General features: G+C 38.0%; 1 non-coding gene across 1 annotated transcript; it reads left to right on the forward strand.

Moving 5' to 3' along the window:
• The first annotated feature begins 11,561 nt into the window (after nucleotides 1-11,561).
• Nucleotides 11,562-11,665, forward strand: LOC130953788 (small nucleolar RNA R71). Its single transcript, XR_009075948.1, has one exon. It is a non-coding gene; the product is annotated as a small nucleolar RNA R71 (small nucleolar RNA).
• The last annotated feature ends 6,659 nt before the right edge of the window (nucleotides 11,666-18,324 follow it).

Raw genomic sequence — 18,324 nt, forward strand, 5'->3', positions numbered from 1 at the left:
ATTTCTGATTAACTCTATCATGTACAAGATGAAGATCGACTTCAAAATGTTTCGAACGGCTGGGTAACACTAGATTTACAGAGAGCAACACAGCACTCAAGTTATCACAAAATATGGTGGGTTGAATTGATAGTGTGAGCTTGAGTTCATGCATCAATTTTGGCAGCCACATGATTTCAGAGTTTGTATTAGCAAGACAACGATACTCTACCTCTGTGGAAGAGCGGCTAATAGTTGATTGTTTGCGGCTGGCCCAAGAGATAAGGTTTGATCCTATGAAGACACAGAAACCACTTGTAGATTTATGATCATCAAGATCATTAACCCAGTCAGTCTCTGAAAAAGCAATAATGCAAAAATTATTAGTAAAGAAAAATAATAATTCATGTGATGAGCATCCTATCATAAGATGCGTTTAATAGCCACCCAGTATTTTTTTATGGAATGTTGCATAAATTAGCTCACACGATTAACAGAAAAAGAGATTTCAGGGTGTGTAAGTGTAGCATATTGTAAGCTACCCACACTAGATCTATAAAGGTTGATTTATCAAAAGGAATAGAGTGCTCAACAATTAATTTCTCAATAGTTAGCATTGGTGTAGGGACTCTTTTAAAAGATTCCATGTTTATGTTAAAGAGTAAGTCATGTATATATTTTGGATTGTGAGATATGAATTTTAGAGGAAAAAGGATATGAAAAAATTCAATCCCCAAGAAGTAATGTAATTGGCCAAGGTCTTTAAGAGCAAAAATAGATTTCAATTGAGAAACCAGAACCTCAATTTCATCATTGTTGCTGTCTGTGATAAGTATATCATTAACATACACTAAAATGTAAATACAAGAGTTAGGATTAAAGTGAACAAATAAAGAAAAATTTGCTTTAGTGCTAGAAAAACCAAAACATTTTAAAGTAGAGTTAAGAGTTAGAAACCAAGCCATTGGTGCCTGCTTTAAACCATAAAGTGCTTTATGAAATTGACACACTTTGCTGAAATCCAAGCTTTCAAATCCTGGAAATTACATCATAAAGACCTGTGAATGTAAGACACCATTAAGAAATGCATTATTAAAGTCGAACTAGCGAAGTTTCCAGCCCTTAGATAAAGCAATGGTAAAGATAAGCTGGATAGTAAAGGGACGAATTACTGGGCTAAAAATTTCATCATAATTGACACCTTCAGTTTAGTGGAAACCTTTGCAACCAAACAAGCTTTATATTTGATGATTGAATTATCGGGTACTCATTTGATTGTAAAGACCCACTTACAACCAAAGATTTTAGCATCATTAGGAGGTTGGACAAGAGTCTATGTGTAATTTTTATAAAGGGCATTGATTTCTTCTTGCATAGCCTGGTATCAGTGAAGGCTATATAGAGCTTGTTTGATTATTTTATAGACATGTTGGGTAAGATCAGGGGTGGAGGTGCAAGAAAAATTTAGTTTAGGCTTTATAATTCTATATTTAGCTCGAGTTATCATGGGGTGGGTATTAAGGGTAGAAGTCTGTGGCACAGGTGGAATTAAAGGGACTGGAATATCACCAATAGAAAAAGTGGGAGAAGAATCAAAAGTATTGGATGATGTAGATGTAGAAGTAGTGAGGTCAGACAAGGATGAAGAAGATGGAGTAAAAGCTGATAAGGAAGATTGAATAGGAAAGAATGTAGTAGGATGAGAACAAGTAGAATTGGTGAAAATGGAGGGAGATGTGTTTGAATTTGTAGGAAAAAGAGAGGGATAAGAAAAACTTCCCTCATAAAAAACAACATTGCGAGCAAAATAAATGCGATCAGTTTTAGACATGCACTTGAAACCTCTATGTTGGGGTGCAATAACCAAGAAATATATATTTCTCATAGTGAGGTTCAAGTTTATTACTATTGTAAGGACGCATATTTGGAAAACAAGCACATCTAACAGTGTGCAAGATAGAATAATTAGGAGAAGTATCATGCATAAGTTCATAAGGAGTTTTGACATTTAAACATGTTGATGATAATCTATTGATAAGAAATATAGATGTCAAAAAAGCATCTTCCTAAAAAATCAAAGGGAAGAGAGGCAGTGGAGAGAAGGGTAAGACCAACTTCCACAATATGCCTATGTTTACGTTTCACAACATCATTTTGTTGGTGTGTGTATAGACATGTGAACCTGTGATTAATACCATGTGTGAAAAGAAATTCTTTGAACTGACTAGAAGAGAATTCACCCCTATAATAAGTTTGAATTACTTTTACAGGGAGTACCATTTGCTTCTCCATTAGTGCCTTGTATTGCAGGTGTAACACTCTAATATTCAAATTCTTATGCTCGAGTCATAAGTCAATGATAATAAGGTGGTACGACTCTCAAGCTGGATTATAATAAATACATATAGATATAAAGGAAAGAAAGTATTAAACGGGAAGTCTGAAAAGGAGTAAAATAAAATCGAGAATTGGAACACTCACGTATCGATAAAACGGAAGATAAGGCATGATCGAAAGTGATTTAAAGGTAAAGCATTAAAGGAGAATAAGATAAAGATAAGATATAAGTATATAACATAAGTAAATAGTCCCTAGTCGCGGCCTGCGAAGTTTAGGCTGGCTAGAGTATAGAATAAAATCAGTTTGACAACTATATTTTTCCTATCTCTCCCAAAATATACATCAAAGCCTCTATAGGCAAATTTAAAGATAGATAATTACATGTATATAAGTTTTTCAAAATAATTAAGGAGAGATTGAAAACAAAAGTAAAATAGGGATCAAGCAAACTTCGCCGTTTTTCAAATGAATCACAGCTCACTGCTGAGCACCTGGACCTGTATCTGAAAAACAGAGAATATATATGGAATGAGAACCCCCAACCCATGGGTTTTCAGTACAGTAAAAGTGCCAAATAAATACAATGTATTATAATAAGAACTCGCTAAACATCTTAAACTTCCTTTCGTTAGTTTATTCATCCTAAGTTTTTACTAATCCATAAATTAGGTAGCTATCCTTAGGGATAATATGTCTAATTATATTTCTCATCTTTTCCAAATTTCCAAACTTTCCAACTTCCAATTAATTGTAGAACCATGACCGGAACCAGCACCAACTAATTTGATTCAGTGATTATATATCAATACCTCATATCTTCACCTCGAGCAAGTGAAATCATTTCAATGTGGCTACCTAGGGAGCTCAAATAATCTCATTCAGTATTTATCATTGTTAATTAATCATCTCCTCATTTCATTTTAACAAAGACTACAGCGTCAACCGACACCAGCATGAGGGATCTCTCAGTTGTACAAGTACAAGCAATACAAATAAGTAGTACACAAGTAAGGCAATTAAGGAAAATAGCATTTAGTCATATAACATATTCAATTAGGCAAACTCAAACAAATCAAACATATGCAAATGATGTATAATTGCCCTATAACCAATGAGCTCATCTGTCGGTTATACAGCCAACCCGATACACCCGATAACCAACCCGAGTATCGTCTCTCAACACGAAGGGAATCCTCAACCTTCAAGGAGAGAATCCTCAACCTCCCATTTAGAGAGAGATTGTGGTGTAATGATAAGGAATACTCAACCTAACTCATTCACACCATAGTCAAGAATTGAATCGAAGGAAATCCTCAACCTTCTCCATTCAATTTCCCGATATAGCAAGAGAGAGAATCCTTAACCTCGCTTGCCCGCCGTAACAAGAGAGAAAATCCTCAACCTCATCTTGTCCATTACAGCAAGAGAGAGAATCCTCTATCTCAACTTGCCTTTCGTGAGCGGGATAACACCACCGTCCTTACAACACAAATCTTATTGTCTCTTTAATCATAATCACAACACGAGAGAGGAAATTCTCTACCTCAACTCGCCTTTTCATCCCTAGATATAGTACTAGTCAAACTTCACCATCATTATCATGTCCAAAATTTCACTCACTTATATAACATATAACTCGGAGGGATTCCTCAACCTCCCCAATCTGCCATCAGTCACCAATTATCAATAACTTATGCCTATCACTCATTTCGCTCATTATCATCATCATTCTCATCATATTCAATCTTTACTCCTCATCACGTTCACCCCTATCATGCATCACTTTACATCTTATTCATTTTCCTTAATTTCATTAACTTAACTCTTTAGATTTGGTCTCTAACTCTTCTATTCTTAATTACACTGGCTCTATACTCTTATCGGGATTTATAAAGGTTTAAAAGGCTAAAAAAATGGTTGAAAGGATTAAAAATACACTTTTGCAAAACCTGGAGGTTGTGCATATGCATGCATAAACTTGCGTACGCATGGATGAAAATTCAGGTGTCGCGTACGCAAGCCATGTTCGCGTACGCGAGTGCTAAAAATAACAGCCTTCCCTTGCGTCGTGTACCACGTCTGCATACGCGAGTCTGCAATTTCGATACTTCTGCATACGCATGCCTCTTTCCACGTATGTGAGATCATTGGATAGTGCCCAGCATTCGCATCGCGTGGCACCTCCGCATACGCGAGTGTTGCCGAATTGCAAAAAGTTGTTAAGTGTAAAAATCAGTTTTTGAACCCAATTTTCAAACCTTCATATCTTTTTGTACAAAATTCATTTTTCAACCATTCTTGAACCGTTGGAAAGATCGATAAATAAATTTTTATAAAAATTTAATTTTGAAATTTTTTCAACTCCGAAGACCGAGTTACGGGCCGCCAAAGTTGGCCAAAAATATGCTTTTTACCAAAAATACACATTTACCAATTTTTCAAAGATTCACAAGTCTCAATCATTTTCAACCAACAAAATGAACCCAAACCAACTCAATCCACATATTCACACTTAACCAAACTCAAACCTACTTCATTTACTTATTTCAACTCAACTTTCATCCATTTCACATCTCAAACCTCAATTCACTAATATCCTATCATTCATTCTAATTTTCCATACAATCAATATCAAATTCCATTCAATCTCAAGCATTATCACTCAATTCAATCATCAATTACCTTTCTTACCTTTTCCTGGCCTCCAACCCAAATTTACGGCCTCCGGTCCACATTCACCAATTCAATATATAATTCATAAACATATAATTATCATCCAAATCATCACTTTTTACAACACACCAACTATGCGAAATCACACAATTCACATTCTAATCATTAATTACCACAACATAGCATCTACATATATCAAATCCATCCAATTACACAATCCAAACCTAATCCTAAAGGCATTTAACCTAGAATTTCTCACCACACCACACGATACTTAAATAAAACTTTAACCGTACCTTTAGTGATGGCGGTTCACATCCAACACTTGTGTTCCCCACTCCAAGTTTCCTCCAAAAGCTCCACAAGCTAATTTCAAGTTCTAAATGTATACCAAGTTCACCCAACAACACTAACATAACCAATTTCACATATATATTAATCTAGGATTTACAAAATCTCATAAATCACAAAGGTTTGGGAATTCCTTACCTTAACCTATGGAATTAGTTGATGAAACTCATCAATAGTTCATACTAGAGCATCCCTAAACAACCAAAATCACAAGATTTTCTCAAAATCCAAACCAAAACACGAATTTAGAGGAAAAAATGAAACTAAGCAGAGGAGAACAAGATATCCACCACAATACCTAAATAGAATCGAAGAGGATGAGAAGACCTATACGTGGCCATGAATGACATGTCAATCAGAGCTCCGAATCAAAAATTATGGAGCTTTGAACATTAAAAAGGGTTAGAGTTTCTCTCTTCTTCCTCTCCTCTCCATTTCAGTGTATTTCTCTCTCAAAAAAGGAAAGAATGTGTAGTTTTGTGCTGAAATGAGTTCTTATATAGTGTGGGCTTGGGCCACTTGGGCCTGGTTTACTCGATTTAGCCCGTTGGCCTAATTTTGGGACAAAACCTTTAAGATTAGCGTTTTAATGTGCATTTTAATTATTTTTACTATCTCAACTACAAATATTTAACTTTTAAACCTTTTACACTCATAATTAATTTTCTCAACTACAGTACTAAACAGATCTCAGCCGATATTGCCAGTCAAATTTTCAGTGCGATTTTTACGCAGAGAACTATATTTTCTGACTCAGAAAAATTCACTGGGTCCAAATATCATATTTAAATTGTCAAATTCCGATTGCTAAATTTTATAACCATTTTCTCCATATTCAATTAATTACTTAATTAATTATGGTTTGACCGGGTTTTACATCCTACCCACCTTATTTAAAATTTTGTCCTCAAAATTTGGTCCACAAAAGAAAACAAAATCTTGGTTAAACCTCCATTAAAGGTTCTCTCAACTTCAACTAAACTCGTACCATTTAACATCAATTTAAATACTTAATCATCTTCCTTATTCTCATGCACAATGGTGCACGAAATTGTGATCAACACTTTTTAATACACAAATAATCCCTAGTAATGGCTCCAAAGACTTGGTGCTCAATACCATGGCATAAACACAACTTCGCACAACTAACCAGCAAGTGCACTGGGTCGTCCAAGTAATACCTTACGTGAGTAAGGGTCGATCCCACGGAGATTGGTGGTATGAAGCAAGCTATGGTCACCTTGTAAATCTCAGTCAGGCAGACTCAAATGGGTATAGTGATAAACGAATAAAGCATAAAGATAAAGATAGAGATACTTATGTCTATCATTGGTGTAAGAGCTTCAGACAAGCGTATGAAGATGCCTTCCCTTCCGTCTCTCTGCTTTCCTACTGTCTTCATCCAATCCTTCTTACTCCTTTCCATGGCAAGCTTGTGTAGGGTTTCACCGTTGTCAGTGGCTACCTCCCATCCTCTCAGCGAAAATACGTCCCTGATGCTCTGTCACAGCATAGGCTAATCATCTGTCGGTTCTCGGTCCGGCCGGAATAGAATCCAGTGATTCTTTTACGTCTGTCACTAACGCCCCGCCTTTCGGAGTTTGAAGCACGTCACAATCATTCAATCATTGAATCCTACTCAGAATACCACAGACAAGGTTAGACCTTCCGGATTCTCTTGAATGCCGCCATCAGTTCTTGCCTATACCACGAGGATTCTGATCTCACGGAATGGCTGGCTCGTTTGTCAGGCGAGCACTCGGTTGTCAGGCGATCAACCATGCATCATGCAATCAGAAATCCAAGAGATATTCACTAAGCCTCATATGCTTGTAGAACAAGAATGGTTGTCAGTCACCTTGTTCATAGGTGAGAATGGTGATGAGTGTCACGGATCATCACATTCATCAAGTTGAAGAACAAGTGATATCTTGGACAAAGAACAAGCGGAATTGAATAGAAGAAACAACAATAGTAATTGCATTAATACTCGCTAGGTATGGCCAGCCTCCCAAAGTGATCAAAAGATCTAAAGAAAAAGGTTCCAAAGATCAGAAGATGAAAAATACAATAGTAAAAGGTCCTATATATAGAAAACTAGTAGCCTAGGGTGTACAGAGATGAGTAAATGACATAAAAATCCACTTCCGGGCCCACTTGGTGTGTGCTTGGGCTGAGCAATGAAGCATTTTCGTGTAGAGACTCTTCTTGGAGTTAAACGCCAGCTTTTATGCCAGTTTGGGCGTTTAACTCCCATTTAGGTGCCAGTTCCGGCGTTTAACGCTGGAAATTCTGTAGGTGACTTTGAACGCCGGTTTGGGCCATCAAATCTTGGGCAAAGTATGGACTATCATATATTGCTGGAAAGCCCAGGATGTCTACTTTCCAACGCCGTTGAGAGCGCGCCAATTGGGCTTCTGTAGCTCCAGAAAATCCACTTCGAATACAGGGAGTTCAGAATCCAACAGCATCTGCAGTCCTTTTCAGTCTCTGAATCAGATTTTTGCTCAGATCCCTCAATTTCAGACAGAAAATACCTGAAATCAGAAAAAACACCAAACTCATAGTAAAGTCCAGAAAAATGAAATAAAAAATACAAAAACTAACTCAAAGATGTCCCCAAGCAACTGAAAATCAAATAAGATAAAAAGAAAAACTAACTCAAAGATACTAAAACATACTAAAACAATGCCAAAAGCGTATAATTATCCGCTCATCACAACACCAAACTTAAATTGTTGCTTGTCCCCAAGCACTGAAAATCAAATAAGATAAAAAGAGAATATACTATAGACTCCAAATTATCAATGAACTTAGCTCCAAATTAGATGAGTGGGACTAGTCGCTTTTTGCCTCCAACAGTTTTGGCATCTCACTTTATCCTTTGAAATTCAGAATGATTGGCTTCTTTAGGAACTCAGAATCCAGATAGTGTTATTGGTTATCTTAGTTAAGTATGATGATTCTTGAACACAGCTATTATTGAGTCTTGGCCGTGGCCCAAAGCACTCTGTCTTCCAGTATTACCACCGGATACATACATGCCACAGACACATAATTGGGGAAACCTTTCAGATTGTGACTCAGCTTTGCTAAAGTCCCTTCAGACCCTCAGAACATGTCTCCTTTTTCATCATTCTTTCAAGAGCCAACAATTTAACATTCATGAACAACAAATTCAAAAGACATATGCACTGTTCAAGCATACATTCAGAAAACAAAAAGTATTGTCACCACATCAACTAATTAAGCTAGTTTAAAGATGAATTCGAATCCTGTACTTGTTCTTTGTAATAAAACATTTTTATTTAAGAAAGGTGATGGATTCATAGGACATTCATACTTTGAGGCATAGACACTAAGACACTAATGATCATAAGACACAAACATGGATAAACATAAAGCATAAAATTCGAAAAACAGAAAAATAAAGAACAAGGAGATTAAAGAACGGGTCCACCTTAGTGATGGCGGCTTGTTCTTCCTCTTGAAGGTCTCATGGAGTGCTTGAGCTCCTCAATGTCTCTTCCTTGTCTTTGTTGCTCCTCTCTCATGATTCTTTGATCTTCTCTAATTCATGGAGGAGGATGGCATGTTCTTGGTGCTCCACCTTAGTTGTCCCATGTTGGAACTTAATTCTCCTAGGGAGGGTGTCAGTTGCTCCAATAGTCTTGTGGAGGAAAGTGCATCCCTTGAGGTATCTCAGGGATCTCATGATGAGAGGGGTCTCTTGTTTGCTCCATCTTCTTCTTAGTGATGGGCTTGAGGTCATGCCTTCTCAGTTGAACCGGCTTTGGATGCCATAAATGGTTATGGAAAAACAAAAAGCAATGCTTTTACCACACCAAACTTAAAAGGTTTGCTCGTCCTCAAGCAAAAGAAGAAAGAAGAGATTAGAAGAAGAAGAAATGAGGAGGAAGGGAGTGGCTTTGTGTTTCGGCCATTATGGGTGGGTTTGGGTGGGAAAGTGGTTTGAATTTGGGTGGTGAGGTAAGTGGGGTTTTATGGAGGTGAGTGGTGAAGAGAAAGATGGGATTTGATAGGTGAGGGGTTTGTGGGGATCCTGTGGGGTCCACGGATCCTTAGGTGTCAAGGAAAAGTCATCCCTGCACCAAATGGCATTCAAAAACACAATTTGAGCCAATTCTGGCGTTAAACGCCGGGCTGGTGCCCATTCCTGGCGTTTAACGCCAGGTTCTTGCCCTTTTCTGGCGTTTAACGCCAGTCTGGTGCCCCTTTCTGGCGTTAAACGCCCAGAATGGTGCCAGACTGGGCGTTAAACGCCCAACTGCTAGGCTTACTGGCGTTTGAACGCCAGCAGCATCTTCCTCCAGGGTGTGCTGTTTTTCTTCCTGTTTTTCATTCTGTTTTTGCTTTTTCAATGGATTTTGTGACTTCTTATGATCATCAACCTACAAAAAACATAAAATAACAAAAGAAAAATATATAAACTATAATCATTGGGTTGCCTCCCAACAAGCGCTTCTTTAATGTCAGTAGCTTGACAGAGGCTCTTATGGAGCCTCACAGATACTCAGAGCAATGTTGGAACCTCCCAACACCAAACTTAGAGTTTGAATGTGGGGGTTCAACACCAAACTTAGAGTTTGGTTGTGGCCTCCCAACACCAAACTTAGAGTTTGACTGTGGGGGCTCTGTTTGTCTCTGATTTGAGAGAAGCTCTTCATGCTTCTTCTCTATGGTGGCAGAGGGATATCCTTGAGCCTTAAACACATAGGATTTTTCATTCACTTGAATGATCAGTTCACCTCCATCAACATCAATCACAGCCCTTGCTGTGGCTAGGAAGGGTCTGCCAAGGATGATAGATTCATCCATGCACTTCCCAGTCTCTAGGACTATGAAATCAGTAGGAATGTAATGGTCTTCAACCTTTACCAAAACATTCTCTACAAGTCCATGAGCTTGTTTTCTTGAGTTGTCTGCCATCTCTAATGAGATTCTTGCAGCTTGTACCTCAAAGATCCCTAACTTCTCCATTACAGAGAGAGGCATGAGGTTTACACTTGACCCTAAGTCACACAGAGCCTTCTTGAAGGTCATGGTGCCTATGGTACAAGGTATGGAAAACTTCCCAGGGTCTTGTCTCTTTTGAGGCAATTTCTGCCTAGACAAGTCATCCAGTTCTTTGGTGAGCAAAGGGGGTTCATCCTCCCAAGTCTCATTTCCAAATAACTTGTCATTTAGCTTCATGATTGCTCCAAGGTATTTAGCAACTTGCTCTTCAATGACATACTCATCCTCTTCAAAGGAAGAATACTCATCAGAGCTCATGAATGGCAGAAGTAAGTCCAATGGAATCTCTATGGTCTCATTTTGAGCCTCAGATTCCCATGGTTCCTCATTAGGGAACTCAGTGGAGGTCAGTGTACGCCCATTGAGGTCTTCCTCAGTGGCGTCCACTTCATCTCCTTCCTCTCCAAATTCGGCCATGGTTATGGCTTTGCACTCTCCTTTTGGATTTTCTTCTGTATTACTTGGGAGAGTACTTGGAGGGAGTTCAGTAACTTTCTTGCTCAGCTGCCCCACTTGTGCCTCCAAATTTCTAATGGAGGACCTTGTTTCATTCATGAAACTTTGAGTGGTTTTGATTAGATCAGAGACCATGGTTGCTAAGTCAGAGGGGTTCTGTTTAGGATTCTCTGTCTGTTGCTGAGAAGATGATGGAAAAGGCTTGCCATTGCTAAACCTATTTCTTCCACCATTGTTGTTGTTGAAACCTTGTTGAGGTCTCTCTTGATTCTTCCATGAGAAATTTGGGTGATTTCTCCATGAAGAATTATAGGTGTTTTCCATAGGGTTCTCCTAGGTAATTCACCTCTTCCATTGAAGGGTTCTCAGGATCATAAGCTTCTTCCTCAGATGAAGCATCCTTAGTACTGCCAGGTGTATTTTGCATTCCAGACAGACTTTGAGAGATCAAATTGACTTGTTGAGTCAATATCTTGTTCTGAGCCAGTATGGCATTCAGAGTATCAATCTCAAGAACTCCTTTCTTCTGACTTGTCCCATTGTTTACAGGATTTCTTTCAGAAGTGTACATGAATTGGTTATTTGCAACCATTTCAATGAGCTCTTGAGCTTCTGTAGGCGTCTTCTTCAGATGAAGAGATCCTCCAGCAGAGCTATCCAAAGACATCTTAGATAGTTCAGAGAGACCATCATAGAAAATACCTATGATGCTCCATTCAAAAAGCATGTCAGATGGACATTTTCTGATCAATTGTTTGTATCTTTCCCAAGCTTCATAGAGGGATTCTCCATCCTTCTGTCTGAAGGTTTGGACTTCCATTCTAAGCTTACTCCATTTTTGAGGTGGAAAGAACTTTGCCAAGAAGGCATTGACTAGCTTTCCCAAGAGTCCAGGCTATCCTTAGGTGAGAGTCCAACCATATCTAGCTGTCTCTTACAGCAAAAGGGAATAGCATCAGTCTGTAGACCTCAGGGTCAACCCCATTAGTCTTGACTGTGTCACAGATTTGCAAGAACTCAGCTAAAAACTGATGTGGATCTTCCATTGGAAGTCCATGGAACTTGCAATTCTGTTGCAGTAGAGAAACCAACTGAGGCTTAAGCTCAAAGTTGTTTGCTCCAATGGCAGGGATAGAGATGCTTCTCCCATAGAAGTCAGGAGTAGGTGCAGTAAAGTCACCCAGCACCTTCCTTGCATTGTTGGCATTGTTGTTATTTTTCGGCTGCCATGAGTTCTTCTTCTTTGAAGAATTCGGTCAGGTCCTCTAAAGAGAGTTGTGCTTTGGCTTCTCTTAGCTTTCTCTTCAAGGTCCTTTCAGGTTCAGGGTCAGCTTCAACAAGAATGCCTTTGTCTCTGCTCCTGCTCATATGAAAGAGAAGAGAACAAGAAGATATGGAATCCTCTATGTCACAGTATAGAGATTCCTTGAGGTGTCAGAGAAAAAGAAAGTAGAAGACAGAAGCAGAAAATTCGAACTTATCAAAGAAGATGGAGTTCGAATTTTGCATTAAGGAATAGTGTTAGTCCATAAATAGAAGGATGTGAGAAGAAGGGAAGTAATTTTCGAAAATTAAGTAAAAGATTTTTGAAAATATTTTGAAAAACACTTAATTGATTTTCGAAAATAAGAGTGGAAAAGAAATCAAGTGATTTTTGAAAAAAAATTTTGAAATTAGAAATAAAAAAGATTTGATTGAAAAACTATTTTGAAAAAGATGTGGTTAAAAAGATATGATTGAAAAGTTATGGTTTTAAAAAGATATGATTGAAAAGATATGATTTGAAAACAATTTTAAAAAGATTGGATTTTTAAAAATTAATGACTTGCCTAACAAGAAAAGATATGATTCAAACATTAAACATTTCTCAACAGAAAAGGCAACAAACTTGAGATGTTCAATCAAATCATTAATTGTTAGTAAGTATCTTTGAAAAAGGAAAGAAATTGATTTTGAAAACATTTGATTGAAAGGATATGATTTGAAAAAGATTTGATTTTGAAAAACTTTGAAAACTTGCAAAAAAAATTGATTTGAAAAACAAAATCTTCCCCCTAGCACCATCCTGGCGTTAAACGCCCAGAATGGTATACATTCTGGCGTTTAACGCCCAAACTACTACCCTTTTGGGCGTTAAACGCCCAGCCAGGCACCCTGGCTGGCGTTTAAACGCCAGTCTGTCTTCTTCACTGGGCATTTTTGAATGCCCAGCTTTTTCTGTATAATTCCTCTGCAGTATGTTCTGAATCTTCAATTCTCTGTATTATTGACTTGAAAAGACACAAATTAAAAATATTTTTGGATTTTTAATAATGAAGAATAATCAAAATGCAACTAAAATCAAATAACAGTGCATGCAAGACACCAAACTTAGCAGTTTGTATACTATTGACACTAACAAAATGAGAATGCATATGAGAAACAACAAAACACTCAAGTCAATAGAATTCAAAGATCAAAACAAGGAAATCATCAAGAACAACTTGAAGATTAATTAAGACACATGCATAAATTCGAAAAATGCAAGAAGAACAGAAACATACAATTGACACCAAACTTAAAATGAGACACTAGACTTAGACAAGAAATATATATTTTTTTTTTTGGTTTTTATGACTTTGTAAAATTTTTTTTTTTTCGAAAATTAAGTGAAAAGGAAAATAAAGGTATCAAAATTCTTAATGAGAATTCCAGGAATCATGCAATGTTAGTCTAAAGCTTTAGTCTAAAGGAATTAGACATGGCCGGCCAAGCTTCAGCAGGACATTGCATTCAAGAGCTAAATTGATGAGAATCAATCAGCCTTGGTGATGATAAGAACATCACCTTGAAACACTAGAATTCATTCTTAAGAACTCTGAAGAAAAATACATAATCTAAGCAACAAGATGAACCGTCAGTTGTCCATACTCAAGAACAATCCCCGGCAACGGCGCCAAAAACTTGGTGCACGAAATTGTGATCAACACTTTTTAATACACAAATAATCCCTAGTAATGGCTCCAAAGACTTGGTGCTCAATACCATGGCATAAACACAACTTCGCACAACTAACCAGCAAGTGCACTGGGTCGTCCAAGTAATACCTTACGTGAGTAAGGGTCGATCCCACGGAGATTGGTGGTATGAAGCAAGCTATGGTCACCTTGTAAATCTCAGTCAGGCAGACTCAAATGGGTATAGTGATAAACGAATAAAGCATAAAGATAAAGATAGAGATACTTATGTCTATCATTGGTGTAAGAGCTTCAGACAAGCGTATGAAGATGCCTTCCCTTCCGTCTCTCTGCTTTCCTACTGTCTTCATCCAATCCTTCTTACTCCTTTCCATGGCAAGCTTGTGTAGGGTTTCACCGTTGTCAGTGGCTACCTCCCATCCTCTTAGCGAAAATACGTCCCTGATGCTCTGTCACAGCATAGGCTAATCATCTGTCGGTTCTCGGTCCGGCCGGAATAGAATCCAGTGATTCTTTTGCGTCTGTCACTAACGCCCCGCCTTTCGGAGTTTGAAGCACGTCACAGTCATTCAATCATTGAATCCTACTCAGAATACCACAGACAAGGTTAGACCTTCCGGATTCTCTTGAATGCCGCCATCAGTTCTTGCCTATACCACGAGGATTCTGATCTCACGGAATGGCTGGCTCGTTTGTCAGGCGAGCACTCGGTTGTCAGGCGATCAACCATGCATCATGCAATCAGAAATCCAAGAGATATTCACTAAGCCTCATATGCTTGTAGAACAAGAATGGTTGTCAGTCACCTTGTTCATAGGTGAGAATGGTGATGAGTGTCACAGATCATCACATTCATCAAGTTGAAGAACAAGTGATATCTTGGACAAAGAACAAGCGGAATTGAATAGAAGAACAATAGTAATTGCATTAATACTCGAGGTACAGCAGAGCTCCACACCTTAATCTATGGTGTGTAGAAACTCCACCGTTGAAAATACATAAGAACAAGGTCTAGGCATGGCCGAATGGCCAGCCTCCCAAAGTGATCAAAAGATCTAAAGAAAAAGGTTCCAAAGATCAGAAGATGAAAAATACAATAGTAAAAGGTCCTATATATAGAAAACTAGTAGCCTAGGGTGTACAGAGATGAGTAAATGACATAAAAATCCACTTCCGGGCCCACTTGGTGTGTGCTTGGGCTGAGCAATAAAGCATTTTCGTGTAGAGACTCTTCTTGGAGTTAAACGCCAGCTTTTATGCCAGTTTGGGCGTTTAACTCCAATTTAGGTGCCAGTTCCGGCGTTTAACGCTGGAAATTCTGTTGGTGACTTTGAACGCCGGTTTGGGCCATCAAATCTTGGGCAAAGTATGGACTATCATATATTGCTGGAAAGCCCAGGATGTCTACTTTCCAACGCCGTTAAGAGCGCGCCAATTGGGCTTCTGTAGCTCCAGAAAATCCACTTCGAATGCAGGGAGGTCAGAATCCAACAGCATCTGCAGTCCTTTTCAGTCTCTGAATCAGATTTTTGCTCAGATCCCTCAATTTCAGACAGAAAATACCTGAAATCACAGAAAAACACACAAACTCATAGTAAAGTCCAGAAAAGTGAATTTTAATTAAAAACTAATAAAAATATACTAAAAACTAACTCAAAGATACTAAAAACATACTAAAAACAATGCCAAAAAGCGTATAAATTATCCGCTCATCACACAACTCATAAATTTAACCGAATTTCAAGTCTATGCCATACTCCCTTATCTTACTCACTCTTAACTTCTTCTAGATCTTTTTTAATAGAAAATCAAATATCACGTTCATCTTTCGATTTACAAAGTCTACCATGACTCCCAATTAAAATCACAACTTAAAATCTCCAAAACTCTTCAAATTCTTACCAAAGTTGGCGGAACCTCTTCTAAGCCAAAATTCATCACCCTTTGCGGGTTCTCTCAATGTAATCGCAACACAAACATAGCATTCCAATTCAACATCTCGGATTCATCACTCAAAACCAAGTATTTTCAATCTTGACCCTAAAACTAAAATCAACATGATCTAATATCGTAATAATCGTCCTTGAAACATAATATCTTGTACTCACTTATCACCCAAATCCAATTACACACCTATACTCATTTCCACAACCATCTCGAAATCATTCAAATCTTATAACCACATTCAAGCCTAATTACCTAGAAATCACCATTTACATTAACCAACTAATCCCTTCGAGTATTCAAGTCTAAAATATTTTCCATCACCTTCTACTATTCCTCATTACTATTTTTCTATGTAAACGCTCCCGCAAGCTTCCGCTGCGTCACTCATATTTTCAGCCACTAAGATTCCAATAATCCATCCAAGTCATGTTCTATTATAGAATCACCAAACCTATGCTCACTTCTAATATTTCTCAACTAATCCTAAATAATGCTTAAGGTCATCCTAAGACTTCAATCGCAATTTAGGACCCTAGCGCCTTTCTAGGTTTAATCACAAGCTCATCAAAATCCTTAATCAAAATAATCATATTACCTAGGACCTCAATACAAATCATGGTACCTACTCAGGTTATCCATCCTTATCTACATTAACTACAACCATGTCAAATTCTCACAATCGATTTCACTTATTCAACATCGTATAAAATTCTCACTTTCAACATAACAACAACTTTTATTAATATACAATTCACAATATATGTACACTACAAACCACTCCATCATCATCAAAATCAGGACTTACTCATGTATCCCATAATTCTCATAACCATTCAATCATAAACATACTCGTCATTCTTTATATACAGTCTCAACAACAATCAACTAATCATAGACACAAACAATTCCATTCATCATAACTAAAATCGAATATTAATCAACATTAAATCCAACCAAATTCAAGCCTAAGTGCTACAGGTTGAGAAATTGGCGTATGCACATGCAAATCGAAACTAACTTTACTACTACTCATCATCATAATGAATTATTATCCTATGGCTTACCTGGGACTGCCTCACCATGATCTTCTAGCATCAAAGTCCACTTTTTAAACATCGTCAACATGCAAATATCATTTCCAAATCACATCCTAATTATCCAAAAACTATAACATCAATTTTCTAGTAATTAGTCATCCTCCAATTTTTATACAATTGTTCAATTTAAGGAACTTTCATTCCAATTCAGTTTCCAACTATACCAATGCCATTTACAAGCCTCCTCTACTCTCAATAAGTCTAAACCATCAATCGATAATCCATTTGAAAATTATGTTTATCGCAATTTAGCCTTATGTTACAAATGAATACCACATGCCATTATTATGTCAAGCAGTTAAATTTTAATTATACTTATCAATTTCATGATTACCTCAACCTCGTTGAGATCGACCCTCTCCTTGATTTTTCCTGTATGGACAATCTCGGAAGATATGCCCTGATTTTCCACAACAATAGCGCAGTCCTAACACAGTTCGGCATGGCTGATTCTTATGGTATCTCTTACATCTTTGGCACCGCAAATCATTCGAAGTAGCCTTCGCCTGCTTTTCTTTACCATTTTTCGAGCAGTTGTCATTTCTTTGATAATTGTTCTGACCTTGGAAAAGTTTAGGTGGATGCCCACTCTTCTTGAAGTCTAAGCCCCTCGGCACAAAGTCTTTGTTTTGATCCCTTTCATGAGACTCCCGGTGGTCACTTCTAGCCATATCAATTTTTCTGAAGCACTCCTCCACCACTCGACTCTTGTTAACTAACTTCGCGAAACTTTTAACCTCAAGAGGCGACATAGCTCACATGATATCGTCCCTGAAATTATTTTGGTACTTCATACACTTCCACTCGTCATATCCTTTAGGAGCACCCTGACAAACTCATGAGAAACGGCACAACTCTTCGAATTTGCTCGTATAAGTAGCCACCGACATTGATCATTGCTTTAATTGTAGTAGCTCCAATTCCTTAGCCTGTCTTGCAGAGTCCGGGAAGTATTTCTTGTAGAACTCACCTCTACACATCTCCCAGGTAATCACCTCATCCCCATTCCCTTGTTGCAGAAGACGGTGAGCCCCTTGCCACCAGTGTTGCGCTTCTCCACTCAACTGATATGTAGTGAATTCCACCAACTGACTCCCAGGTATATGTTGCGCTTGCATTGCCCTTTCTATTGCCTAGAACCAATTTATCGGCTTTCGTCGGATCAGTTGAACCTTTAAACATTGGGGGATTGACCTTCAGAATGTTGCCATGGTCATCGAACCTCCATCAGCTGAGTTTCCTCCAAGTTTGTTACCGTTTCCGTTTATTCTGTCCATAGCTTGGTTTGTAGCCACAATATTTGCATGCATCGCGTTCACAAGAGTAGTCATAGTAGCTAGCGCGGCTTTATTATTTTCCGATGTGCCTTTCTCATTTTCTCTCCGTGTTCGGGTTCGACCACATCCATGAGTTGTCATTCGGGTCCTGTCCATACCAGACAAGCGATATCAAGGTGATCAATCTCAATATCTCAAGTTAAGTACTTT

Source organism: Arachis stenosperma, chromosome 9 (assembly GCF_014773155.1).
Source record: "Arachis stenosperma cultivar V10309 chromosome 9, arast.V10309.gnm1.PFL2, whole genome shotgun sequence".
In the NCBI taxonomy this organism is placed as follows: Eukaryota; Viridiplantae; Streptophyta; class Magnoliopsida; order Fabales; family Fabaceae; genus Arachis; species Arachis stenosperma.